Below are 14,654 nucleotides of genomic sequence, written 5' to 3'. Positions count from 1 at the left end.
GACATATTCTTTTTTTTACTTCCTACATTGGACGCATCCATCTACATTTATTCAACTTGACATGTGCTGAGATATTTACCTATATGACCAAGTTTAGTGTTTTATGTCTTAATAACTTCACAAGCTGATCTTTTCATTAGGTTTGGTTTTTTTTAGTCACACAGGCTAAAAAGTAGTCACAGGCCAAAAGAATGGCTGGTTTACCATCTAGCTTATTTTCTTTGTTAACACAATTGGTGTATTTACTTTCTTGGGTCTTTCTCACTTTCTTGTTTTAGTATGAATGTTTACATGAAATTCACAAATATGGTTTATAATTAAGGCTAAAAACAACAAAACACACAAGATGATGGACGGAATGTTGCACATTGGCAAAACATTCACCCCCAGTCACAGATCTGGGTTTAATCCATTGTTATATTGCTCACCACGTCACCCCAGTTCAGACATGGCCATATGCAAATCAGTCTTGACCCTGTGCTTCATGGGAACAGTCCAGCCCGAACTGCCAAGCTATGTCTTCCCTGGACCAGAATCAAGTATCCTAGTACTGGTTTCAGGGTTTCACCCCTCTTCAGCCAGGATAGCTTGACTCCAGTGGCGTAGTGAGCACGGGACCCACGTCTGGGCATACCCTTCCCACATAGGGCAAACAGCAAAACACACAAGATGATGGACGGAATGTTGCACATTGGCAAAATATTCACCCCCAGTCACAGATCTGGGTTTAATCCATTGTTATTTTGCTCACCACGCCACCACAGTTCAACATGGCCATATGCAAATCAGTCTTGACCCTGTGCCTCATGGGAACAGTCCAGCCTGAACTACCAAGCCATGTCTTCCCTGGACCCGAATCAAGCATCCTAGGACCGGTTTGGGGTTTCACCCCTCTTCAGCCAGGATAGCTTGACTCCAGTGGCGTAGTGAGCACGGGACCAGCATCTGGGCACACCCTTCCCACAAAGGGCAAACAGCAAAACACACAAGATTATGGACGGAATGTTGCACATTGGCAAAACATTCACCCCCAGTCACAGATCTGGGTTTAATCCATCGTTATTTTGCACCACGCCACCCCCAGTTCAGACATGGCCATATGCAAATCAGTCTTGACCCTGTGCCTCATGGGAACAGTCCAGCCCGAACTGCCAACTTGAGCAAAATAACGATGGATTACATGGACTGGAGTCAAACTATCCTGGTTGTAGAGGGGTGAAACCCCGAAACCGGTCCTAGGATGCTTGATTCCGGTCCAGGGAAGACATGGCTTGGCAGTTCGGGCTGGACTGTTCCCATGAGGCACAGGGTCAAGACTGATTTGCATATGGCCATAACTGAACTGGGGTGGCGTGGTGAGCAAAATAATGATGGATTAAACCCAGATCTGTGACTGGGGGTGAAGGTTTTGCCAATGTGCAACATTCCGTCCATCATCTTGTGTGTTTTGCTGTTCGCACTTTGTGGGAAGGGTATGCCCAGACGTGGGTCGCGTGCTCACTACGCCACTGGAGTCAAGCTATCCTGGCTGAAGAGGGGTGAAACCCTGAAACAGGTCCTAGGATGCTTAATTCCGGTCCAGGGAAGACATGGCTTGGCAGTTCGGGCTGGACTGTTCCCATGAGGCACAGGGTCAAGACTGATTTGCATGTGGCCATGTCTGAACTGGGGTGGCGTGGTGAGCAAAATAACGATAGATTAAACCCAGATCTGTGACTGGGGGTGAATGTTTTGCCAATGTGCAACATTTCATCCATCATCTTGTGTGTTTTGCTGTTCGCCCTTTGTGGGAAGGGTATGCCCAGACGTGGGTCCCGTGTTCACTTCGCCACTGGAGTCAAGCTATCCTGGCTGAAGAGGGGTGAAACACCGAAACCGGTCCTAGGATGCTTGATTCCGGTCCAGGGAAGACATGGCTTGGCAGTTCGGGCTGGACTGTTCCCATGAGGCACAGGGTCAAGACTGATTTGCATATGGCCATGTCTGAACTGGGGTGGCGTGGTGAGCAAAATAACAATGGATTAAACCCAGATCTGTGACTGGGGGTGAATGTTTTGCCAATGTGCAACATTCCGTCCATCATCTTGTGTGTTTTGTTATAATTAAGGCTCCCTGTTTTCCATTTTTACTGATTTTTACAGATAAATACAGACAGAAAACATTCATTTTTTTGTTTTTATTTATTTTTAAATGTGGATAAATATGGAAATTGGGTTGCTTTTTGAGTAATTATAAATACTGTCTGGCATGACTGCCAGGCCAATAGATGTGTGGATTGATAGAAACGGAGGTTAAAAAAGAAAGGAATTTTAGTTAAGAGCCTTAAACAGCAGTAGATATGCACAAGGTTGATACTGAAATGTGTATATTTTCATAGAAGTGCACTGATTTATCTTCTGCGGGTGTTCACGGCACTGAAACCTTGCAGATATTCAAATATGAGTGCATGTTTATCAGTTAAATAAATGTTGAAATTTACTAATTTCTGCTTAATTTTGCCACAAAACCCAAAATAAATATGGAGAAATACAGATAAAATTAGCAAAAAATAAATACACTAAAACTGGGAGCCCTATTTATAATCTGTACACTACCTTACTGAATGGTGCTCTGAAACTGTTATTATTACGTCCATGTGAATAAATACATTGAGCAATGACTTTAAAGAACTAAAACGTCTGGAAACTAAGAACTGAATCTTTTTTTATTTTTTACATCTTGGACTTTACACTACCTGAGCTTCAGTATCAGCTGTTCCCTGCTCTAAGAGGGCATCTGGTGGTTTGAATGCTTTACTATACCTCTACAATAAAAAAAAATGTGAATGCCATGAGGCCACCAGCTCAGCAGTCAACTGTGCAAACATCTTCTAAATAACCTTGGGGGAAGCAGAATCCTGCCCTACTTTGGTGGTAAATGTTAGGTAAATGAAAGATTAAGAATTCTTGCAAAGGTCTGGTCTCTTTGTTTAATTGTATCATGCTATGGTTCTATGGATCCTTTCAAAGCTGTTTTGTCCCATTCCTCTGGAGGTCTTTGGAGGCAGAAAGTTTCTAAGTCCCAGGTTTTCAGGATGTTCGGAGAAGTAAACGTTGACACAGCCACGTTAATACAGCAGAAGCCACTAGCAGGATACAGGCCAGGTCCAGTTGGAACTAGTGAGCTTGATCCTTAAAGAAAAGAGCTTCTACCTGCTTGTTCTGTCCCCGTACCATAACAGGTCAATCAACTTACCCCTGGAGCAAACTTCTCTGCAATCGGTACAAATGTGGGCAGGTCCAGTCTTTCAGGTCTCCTCACAGGCCTCAAGAACAGGGGCAGTCCTTTCTTCCAAAGGTTCTGTAGTGCTCTGAAGAGGATGCCGTGGAGTGACACATTTATGTCAGGCACTAGCCTTTGGGTGGTGGTGACTCCTGGCCCCTCCCTAACCAATGGGCAAAATTTTCCCATGGATAGCCCCATCTACTTTTGCAGCTGTTCCAGTGTGCCTTACTGCAAACAATCCCACAGTGCTCTCTCTGCCTCATTCCAACATGGAAGAAACTTTCTTTCCCTGTGCAGAGACCCTGTGCGCATCGTAGAGATGTGGTCAAGGAAATGAGGAACCCCTTTTCTGTAGTTACTCAAAACCTGTTCTAGGGGCAGCTTCTCTCCTACTGGGTTGGTGCCTGGCCACCTAGAGAGACACAGGAGGGGCAGAACCAGATATTAGCTAGATCTGCCTGTGATAGGGTAGGCTGCTTTCAAATATATTTGGTTCCTGGCCACAGCCCAGATGGTCATTCTTTCAAAGGAACAGAACACCTCCTCACACTGAATGTGTTTGTCTCAGCTTTGGGAGCAAGTTTACACCTCATCAAAGGAACTTTTCAGGTCCTGGGTGACAGTTGGAGGCTCATAAAAATGGACTCCTAGAGGCCTCAGGCAGATAAAAGGTGACTTTTTAAAGGTACGTTTTTGAAAAATATGTGTTGCAAATCATGCATTACCAGTGGATTTGGCCTGTAATACATGCTATAAAATGTCCAACAATTAAGTTTGTAACTGTTTGCTAAGCAATTTTAACATTATAAAGTTTAATATTTTAGCCCAAGGTTTCCTATGGAAAAGGTATCCCTGCTACAGTGAAAATAGCGTAAAAGGCATTGTCCCTGTAAGTATATGGCTAATGTTCAACATTTACATGTCCTACTTTCAAATACAAAGTACTCTGCATTATGGGTATTTAAGGCCAACTTAGTGGAAACATATTAATATTTAAAAGAAGGGTTTAGAGCTGTCAAAAGGGGTCATTGGCAGGTTGATTTTTCAGTTGTAAAACTGCACAGACAGGCTACAGTGATAGGCCTTCAGTCATCCTTTGCACTGTCACTCTAGTGGTGGCACAATGTGTGCTGCGGTCCACCAGTGACATTTATGCTACAGGCCCTGGATACACTTCATACCATATACTCAGGATTTATAGGTAGATTAAATATGGCAATTAGGAGTAAAGCCAATTTTACATGTTTTGGGGGCCAGAGCACATACACTGGGGTCTGGTTAGCAGAGTCCTAGTGTACAGAGTCGAATAAACTACAGCATCAGTAAATAAAGGGTGGTGATCATACAAAGAGAGGCTTTTTCCCACATGACCAACTTCTGCTGGGAAAACAATCAGGACAATGTAGCCATCTAAGAAATGTCATGGTCTTGATGAACAACCCATCCAAGCAATGCCAAACTGTGGAGAACACATGAAAGCCAAAGGGGTGATGGGACTAATCCAAAGTCCACACTCAGATGTTCTTTGTATGTATTTTTTGAAGACTTGATAACATGAGTCTTTCTAGACTCATATTACCAACCCTGGCTTGGCAGTTTGGCCTGGACTTTTACCATGAGGCACAGGTCAAGACTGATTTGCATATAGCTGTGTCTGAACTGGAGTGGCGAAGTGAGCTAAAGAACGATGATGGATTCAACCCAGATCTGTGACTGGGGGTGAGTGTCTGAAGAGTTTCAGGGCTCCGTCCATCATCTCCTTGTGTTTGCATTGTTCGCCCTACGTTGGCAGGGTACGTGGGTCCCTTGCTCACTTTGCCACTGGATTCAAGCTAGCCTGGCAGATGAGGGCTGTTAGCCCGAAACCGGTCCCAGGATGCTTGTTTCCGGTCCAGAGAAGACATGGCTTTGCTGTTTGGTCCGGACTGGTCCCATGAGGCACAGGGTCAAGACTGATTTGCATATAGCTGTTTCTGAACTGGGGTGGCGAAGTGAGCTAAAGAACAATGATGAATTCAAACCAGATCTGTGACTGGGGGAGAGTGTCTGAAAGTTTCAGCACTTTGTACATCATCTCCTTGTGTTTGCTCTTTCTAGACCCAACCACAAGATTCCTGGGACTGGCCACTTTTTTTTATAGAAATGCTATTGGTTGGGAAAGACAAAAGTTCCAATACAATTGTTTTTTTTGTTTTGAATTGAACTCTCTGTATCAATGGTTGGAACTGCCTTTTTATTTATTAAGGGCAAGAAGTAGGATGAGGAGGCAATGGCATTACCCATAGTTACTTATGTTCTTTAAAAAAATATGTTTTATTGTAATCCAATTTCTTGGCCATATAATTTCATAAGAAGAATCACCTTGAAAGAAGTCAAGTTTCCCATGCTGGATCAACAGTAAAGAATATATTGACCACTAATAATGAATTGCAAGACAGATGCTGTTGAATCAAAAAAATCTAGTTGTTTTCATAATGACTAAAAAACATGCAAAAAGCCTTCAGTACAGAAGATCGTATATCATTATCTCTCATATTTATACTCCTTGGGAATAACCTTTTCCTTGAACGATGATCGAGTCCTAGAAAAGCAATGTCAAGACAAGGAATGTTTATTGTTTTTCAAGGGTAAAGCTATGTCATCATATTTGTATCTTTTGCTGTCAAAATCTCACAAAGAAAATGTAAGGGGTTGATTATGATGTCGTTCGCAAAGCATTCCTACCGAATCGGTCTTGTAATGGTTTCCGACCAAATCGGATTCGAGGAGTCCGACTGAATGATTAGGATTGTTCCGAATACAATTCGGTCGGACTCCCATTGACTTCAATGGGAGCCTGTGTTCCGACTGCATACACAGGCTTCCATTGAAGAAAGGGGTGGCTGGGGAAAATCATGCACCCTATGGTGGGCAACCCTTGGCAACTGCCACACTGTGCATGGCCTGAAAGAGGGGTCCTCACAGGCCCCATTCAGAAGGCTCCGGGTGAAGGGGGGCCTACTACGGGCCCCCAACGTCAGATTCCAACAGCTGATCTGTGTGGGAACAACCAATTTGAAAGGAGCATTAATATGGTAAATTTCAACAATTTGAGAGAAGGGTATTACCATAACTGAATGTGAAGCATTTTCAAAACTAGCCTTTTATCATCCAATAATCTCCCTAAGCAGGGAGCCCCAAGGACAATAAAGGTAGAGGTTACCTTACCTGTATTCTTGCTATTTTTCAGTGTCTTGAGAAAGTACAGGGGTCTCTAATGTTGACTGACTATTGCACACACATGGTGTTCTACATGTATTAAAGGGAGGAAATATTAGGATTTTAGCTATTGAACGAGAATTAAGATTGGTGGCATATTTGACATGATCGTTAACAATTAAGATGTAATCATGACAAAATGGCAATTTGTCGCAAAACACGTGTCCACTGGTATTTGTATATAACTTTGATTTACAAACACAAAAGGAGATGCATTAAAAAATGTTTTTGCAACAGCTATGAATTGACTGATTTGTCAAAAAACGAAAGAGAAGAACACTTTTAGTAAATAAAATAACATTTTAGAGTCGCTTTCACTTTCATTTTGTTATGAAGACAAAATAGCAGCTTCTTGATATACTGTAAAGCAACACAGCACTGGGTTTGGTTCCCATCAACAGCAAAATACAAAGTATATGTGCAAAGAAAGAAAGTAGTTTACTGTGAAGAGAGTGGAATGTGATGATCATTTTCAGTGTATTTTTTATCAAAGGGAGTCAGTCACATTTCTTTTTTTTTTTTTTATGAATCACAATTTAAAAGAGATTCTAAAGCCAAACTGCTTAGTGTTTAAATATAAGCTAAATTCTGTTCACGAAGTCTATAAAGACGGCTCTTGTCTCGTCTAAAAGACCGTAAAGGCCGCCAGATTACATTGTGTTGCCACTAACTAACTTAATTTATCATTGCCAATCTTTGATTTTATTGCCTACGTTAGGTCTGCGTTTCTTCTACTTCTCGCGAGCTTTGCCTGTCTTCTCACTGTAAACGGAATCCTTCGCAGTTAATATCACAATGGGAGAATGGATGCAACAAATGTCTTCCGAATTACGTGTTTAGACAGGGAAATAGTATAGACGCGCATGCCACCAAACCACAGCATCCTCTCAAAGAGCTGCTGATGAACAGTCCAGGCGCTCAGAGAGAAGAGAAGACATCTCTTATACAATAGGCGATGGCTTGAAAGCCCCGCGCGCCCCTGAATGTCGGTCTGCGCGCGCCTTTGAGCAGAGCTTTTTAAAAATGCAACAGTTAAAGGCAGACTGTCATGCATATTGCCTTAAGTACAAGGAAAGCTTGTCACTGCCATCTTGGATCCTTTGACGAAGATGCAGTTGGGCGCGCAGAAGCACAATAATTGAAAGCTGCCTGACAGCAAGGTAGCATGTTAGACTAAAAGGCAGGTGCCAGCCTCCAGGCATGGTGTTCTGTCACAGAATTGGATGGAAGCGAGGGACGTGTACGTGCTGCGGGTCACAGCTGAAAAGAAAAGAAAGACCTCGCCCGTGCCAGAGAAGAAGGCGGCAGAGTAATGACATAGGCGAATTATCATAATGCTTTTAAGGACAGTGCAAACATTCCCAAAGTCAACGATGGAACTTCAAAGAAAGACTAGGCGGTGAAGCTGCTAAGAAATACTTTTTTTTTGTTTTGTTTTTGAAGGGTATGGGTACCACTGTCGTCATTAAGAAACAGTGGCTTTGTATGCACACCAATGAGAACGTTCAGTCGGGAAAGTCATTTGCAATTCAGGATTCTCCGAGGTTAGTCTCCATAAATATTCATGCCACAGAGAGTCATTGTTGAGTGAAGGAGCTGTCTGCGTCTTCTGCGAATTAGAAAACGGAATAGTAAAATTACAGCCGAATTTGTCAGCAAATGTGCCTTCAGGGGATCATTGAAACAGTCTGGTTTCCAAAAGCTGTGGTAACGCCCACATGAATGCGGAATACAGTTGTGAGCTTACCCTGTGCAGGGAGGATGTGTTGAGCTTTACACTTTTACCCTGTTTCATCCTGGTTGACAGGGTCGACTTGTGGCATATGTGGGCTGGGCTCTGGCCCAGGGCACCAGCCTTCAGAGGGGCAACAGAACTGCCTCCATTAAAGTAATGCAAACAGTAGCCTCCAGTTCACTTGGCTCTAGCGATTGGGTTTAAAGTGCTTTAATCATGAAAATGCCACAAGTGCTGATCTAAACACCCTGTCAGCCCCCTTTCGTGCCCTCTCATTTACCTCTCACCCCCTTCTAACCCATACCAACCACCCACTTCCTTCCCCAAAAACGTGGCACCCTCGTGACTGAGCTAAGCTGTGAGTGATTCAGATGAGTTGGGGGCAGTGTTTGTGTTCAGAGTCCAGTCACAGCTCAGATCAAATCAGCCAGGGACTGGCCTGTGCACATGACAGGGGCCCTCTGTTGCCTCTCTCTATTCACTAGCAATAGTCAGAGTGTCAAATTTATTTCTGCCAGTGCGCTGTTGTGGCAAAGGCCGGCTAGTGATAGGATATGTTTTTGGAGACTGGCTTTGGCCCTCAAGACCGTCCACAACACTTCTCCTCACAAACCATACCTCCCCAACAGACCTGCCTGCACACCCCTCACAATGGATGAGGTAGTATTGGCATATTACTGAGGAGTCACTGATGCTGAAAGTAACTATTAAACCTGCACACAGTAGGGCGGCTTTGTAGCAACTGTTTAGTCTCATTACTGAAGAGCCGCAACAGTAGCAACAGTTTGCATTTTTAAGCGTCTGATACAAATAGCAGGCATTTTGTCACTTGATATATACTACAGGCGTCCCTTGTGGATAAACAATTCTGTAAGGCATCAACTACTTTGAAAGTAATCCAGTTATGGGTTGGTCTAAAGTAGTGTGTACATGGTGATTATACTTGTGTGCTGTGCTTCATTACAAGATAAAAACAGCCAGAGGTGGCTGTTGTATATATGTGCTTGCTTTGTTATGGCTACTTGGGGTCAGTAGTCCATTCTTTGTGTTTATGTCTCCTCAACCTCCCTCACTACCTATGAGTGTTTTATCTGGTGTCAATGTTCTAGTCTTGGCAGTTGATGGTCTGGTCAGCTAGCGAAGTGCTTTATCTCTGCTGTGCTATCTTAATAAATCTATCTTACAACCTGAAGACGTGTCCTGATGCCTATCTAATCTACTTACAACATTTTGGCGACGAATTGACTGACCAGACCAAGGCAGAAGCACAGCGCAGCACGAGAAACACTTCGCATCAAGAACCCAAGACACCTTGTCATCCATCTGCGGCTGAAAGCAACTGTAAAAGTAAACAAGATACTTCTGGTATGCCGCAAAACTTAAAGAAACCTGCTGTATAGACGAAATTTTCAACCTAAATATGAAGAAACCGACAAAATCACCAAGAGAAGAAGAAAAACTGTCTCAAGTTATTTAAATAAACAACGTTGAAAGCAAGAAGATATCTGCGCAAGTTATTTAAATAAAAAGGTGAAAGAAACTGGTAACCTGAGAAACTGGAAACCTGAGTAAAGGTTGAAAATCGGCAAAAGAAACAAGAAAGTAAAAGAAATCAGCCAAACTGCTCCTTTTGCTGTCAATCCTGTGTCATGACGATCTGACAGGTATGAGAGACACTTTCCTTTTAAAGTGCAGCCAATAGCTCATCTTGTCGAATATTGGTGCTAGGTGACTTGTTAGTAAAGCGGTTGCAAGTCTTAAGAGTGGTTGTACTACAGCATCTCATATTTTAAACAGAGCGCAGTTCCTAAGCAATTTACTGGACTAAGTTATGCCAATGTATGCGCGCTGTGGCAAGCTGTGAGACCTATTTTAAGGACATCCTCTAACACGCGTGGTTAATGTGTTGGAAAAACGAGACGGGGCAAGAGAAAAGTGAAGCCTGTCCTAGTCTCCGCCTTACCGTTATGTTTCTGTGAGATCTTTCCGACGTCGCTGCCATCCTCCAAATGATGACGTCTTAGAATTCTCCGTGGGTATTGGTGGAGAAGCGTGACATTCCTGGTTGAGCGTCTGCTGCATACCGTCACACTAAAGTAATTCTATCGTGTTCATGACGGCTTTTGGATGAAGGCTTTCCTCATAGCCAGCGTGTGCACGTCATCGCGCAACACGCAACGTCAGGAAGCCATCTTTGCAATTTTGTCGGGTGGTTCCCATGGTAACGGCATTTATGGGACACTACGCGACAAGGACATCCGTCATTTTCTCACCGAGGATCAGGTAACACACTCTAATGTCGGGAAAATAATGGTGAAGAGAACGCATGCAGTGTTATTTGTTCTTAGGATTATCGAAGCAATGGCAGTTCCGTTTTTAGGCGCGAGTGTTTTACTCAAAAGGTATTACAGGTGTCAAAGTGGTCACACTAGTTGTGAATTGTTCTTTCAGCACGGAGACCAGCCATAAGTCAAAACGTCATTTGGATGCACAGATGGGTCGATTTTAAGGATTTTAAAGATATTAATCCATTTACGAGTGTGCCACCTAGTGGACGTTTGTAATAGCTCACGCAAGCCTCATTTTCTAAAGTGAATAATATGATCGTCACAATGAATTATAGGATCTGTTGAAAGTTAGAGTGTCCTAAAACAAGGACGGGGTTTTAGGACCATGAAAATTAACGGAACAGCAAATCGTTTTGATAGTTATGTTAAACAGCACATATATATGGTGAGGTACTGAAGAAGCGCTAATAGGAGTACCTTATTGATTCTGTTTTTAAGCGCAGTTACAGAGCAGTTAAAAAAAAAAAAAAGCAGGTGTGGCAGATGGAAGGAAAAAAAAATATGGACTTAAAGTCATAAGGAATGAAAATCAGACTTAAAGTCATAAGAAAGGATGCCACCTTTATAAAGTATTGAAGTTGTGAAAATTTTAAAGAGTTAAAATGCAAGTGGAAAATTGCAAAACATATGGGAAATTGAAAGACGCTAGTGGAAAATTTGCAAAGTAAATGGGAAACTGAAAGACGCAAGCGGAAAAGTGAAATTGCAAAGTGGAATTCCTATTTAAATTTAAAACTAGAAACCGGGTGAAGACAATGTATGTCTCTGGACCGGAAGGGGACAAAGGAAGACGAGAAAGAGGAAAAAAAAAAATGAGGGAACTAAAGTTCAAACCTATCTAGCGGTGGACAATGGATGTCACAGAATCAGTACCGGGATAGGAAAAGTAAGGAGAAATGTGTCCTTTGTTCAGGAGTGTTCACGACTTAGAGTTGCGACGACAAGAGTTCCATTACCACGAGACAAAATCGTGACATGGAGGTTCTTTCTACCGGTACAAATGTTCCGCGATTAGAGCCGGGCTTTTTAGCCCTTAGTACTGAGACAGTTTGTCAACAAAGTAATTTAACTTTAAGTTTTTGTAGAGGCCCGAACTACATTGTGAGGCCTTTAACCCAAGAAAAGAACCAGAACGTCATTTTTGGACTGTAAGAACTCTGGCTAAAATTTTTCTTAGGGAGCATTCTTCCAGAACTGTTGAGCATTTGAGGCGTTTGTTGAACTTTTATATCTTCAACTGTGTGCAGTAAGCCGCGACAGACGGTAAACTGATTGGAGTGCGTAAGCTGTCTCTTCCCGTTTTTGATGGCCACAAAGACGGATTGTAGAGAGTTGACTGTTTCTTTTTGTTTTTCGTTAATTGAAGGGAAGAAGGTGGTCATGTCATCGTGATTTTTGTCATGATTCTCTTTGTGATCCTCTTCTTATCCTGCCCTTTGCTTTCGTTTTCTGGAAGTCCACGAGGTCGTTGACCTCTTACATGTTTTATGTTTTCTTGCTTTTCCTTTTTCATGCTTTAAGCTTTTGTTGGGTGTTTGAAGCGGTTTTTCTGTTTTCTGTAAAGGAAGAAGATATGTTGTATATATGTGCTTGCTTTGTTATGGCTACTTGGGGTCAGTAGTCCATTCTTTGTGTTTATGTCTCCTCAACCTCCCTCACTACCTAGGAGTGTTTTATCTGGTGTCAATGTTCTAGTCTTGGCAGTTGATGGTCTGGTCAGCTAGCGAAGTGCTTTATCTCTGCTGTGCTATCTTAATAAATCTATCTTACAACCTGAAGACGTGTCCTGATGCCTATCTAATCTACTTACAACAGTGGCCAACATTGCTAGAGCACTGCTGACGCTGACGCTGACCTGCCTGGGTGGCCGCCTCAATGCTCGCACTACTACCATTTAGCATTAGCTTCCAATAAACCTGATCTGACTGTATGACACTTACAAACACAAGAATACTTTTATAGTGACCATATGAAGCATCTACGTATTCACATCAACACAGAGTAAAGGAGCAGGCCGTCCCCTCTCATGTCTCCAGAGCTTCATTTAGGGCATATCTGAGTGAGAAACTTTCTTTACTCAGGAAAAATGTGATTGGGCCCTAGTGTGACAGGTAGACATGAAACATGAGCATCTCCCTCTGGCTCTCCACTGCTGCTTCAAGCTCCTTAAAACTCAGGTTGGGAACGGCTTGACTCAGAGGCTATTCTATATTGATGCGCTTGAAGGTCACCACTTCCATCAATTCAAGACAGCTTCCACCAGAGGTTCATTTATTTACCAATAATGGAGAGCATGTTGTCAACTTGGTACCTCGATGGAACTTCTCTAACCTTTTTGCACTGATGCTTTTGGGAGAGCCTCATCTCAGACACAAAGGCATCATCACAAATCACTCTACACAATGCATGTGCTTTCAGGTGGCACCTTCTCAACTGGACCTCAGGCAAGTGCTTAAAATTCCCCCTCTACAACCAGACCAAATTTTAGAATGCTTGGTTGATCTATATGAATCATTGTTTAGTGTGGCCAGGGGCAAGGGATACATTATGAAACCTGATGCACATTATTTTCTGTACTAGTGAATGTCAAAGGCCCTGCTTAGCATGGAATCCAGACCATAAAAATACATCATAGTTGGCACATTTTTTGTTGTCTGCTTTTAGGACTACAATCAGTGACTGTACCTCTCCCTGGATTCAGTCCTGGGGTAGGCGTGTGCGGATTGAAGGCATGCCACCTTTCAGCATGGGATGTATGTACATCCTTAGTCTAACGTACAGTGCACTCCGTAAGTTAAGTGAATGTAAACTGTTTTACCAATGCTAAAATGATAATCCTGTTATTGACTGCTCTGTTGGATCGTGTTTGGTCAACAACACGTGTGCTATGTTTCTAACTAACCACACAACAGTGGTTGTATGGAAACAGCATGCACTACATTTGAATTTATCACAGCTTTTGATTCCTTGTTAAACAAAACACACATTTACATGCTTAATTGTAGTAAACATTATTTATATTTATTATTAAACAAAATTGTTTTAACAATATGTTTTTTTAACATAATTCTCTCCTAAATACAATTTGGCATGAAATAATGCCTAAACTGCCAAAGCGATGTAGAAATCCAGAAGTTTTTTTAAACATGCCTAATGCATTTCGGAATCTAATAATACCTTCTTCAGGGGAAACTGAAAAAAAGTAAAGAAACAGGGAACAATAAATTCAGCACTTGGCATATGTCGCAAATTAAAAGGCAATGTCAAACAACAAATAAAGGAAAGGGAGCGATCCATATAGCGTCCAGCATAGAGGAAGTAGAAGAGACCAACATGCAAACAAGTGTTGTGTTGTTTAAATATATTATGTGTTTGGTAAACACTAAAAGCAACATATGTTTGACCCAAGGAAAAACTGTTTGTAGAGCCAGTGATAGTATTAATTACCATCAGACTTATTTACTCTATCCAAAGATTATCCCGCATGCGACAACCGGTAAAGGCGCAGAACTGAAAAATCATAAAGAGTGCAAGTATATACCCCCTGTCATAGTATGATGGTTCATGCAGGTACTTTGTGACATGCTAAGTTGCTGATAAGATAAAATTAAAAGAGCAAGGAAGAGAAAAGGCAAGTAGATGAGGAAGTAAATGGACAGTAAAACACAAACATTGACTATGAGCTACAGAAAATGGCCTATCAAATACATTAGCTGAGCACAATCGTCTCGCTCCCTCTGATGACACCCAGGCCACATCCCAACCTAAAACACCTACCTAAGCAAGCCCTGGATTGCTCTGCCATGACGCTAGAGAGTAAATTGCTGGAGTGGGGGGTATGGTTTTCAATTTGGGGTGACAATTATACAGGGATCCCAATGTGCCTGTGGTAAACAATCTCATTTGTCACAATTGAGGAACAGTAAACCCTGGAGGTCATTGCCTCTATAGCCACCTTCACTGGAGGAATGCAAGGACAAGTCCGCCCAGCAATATAGCAAAATAATACTTCCTCAAAATTTGCTGCATGATGCCACACAATTTGCTTA

General features: G+C 42.3%; 1 protein-coding gene across 6 annotated transcripts in view; it reads right to left on the bottom strand.

The window, feature by feature from the left end:
* Nucleotides 1-14,654, bottom strand: part of TENM2 (teneurin transmembrane protein 2) — a 2,740,530-nt gene that overhangs the window by 650,952 nt on the left and 2,074,924 nt on the right. The gene's annotated exons all lie outside the window — the stretch shown is intronic.

The sequence above is a fragment of the Triturus cristatus genome, chromosome 7 (assembly GCF_964204655.1).
Source record: "Triturus cristatus chromosome 7, aTriCri1.1, whole genome shotgun sequence".
In the NCBI taxonomy this organism is placed as follows: Eukaryota; Metazoa; Chordata; class Amphibia; order Caudata; family Salamandridae; genus Triturus; species Triturus cristatus.
This window is presented reverse-complemented; position numbering and strand designations above follow the sequence as displayed.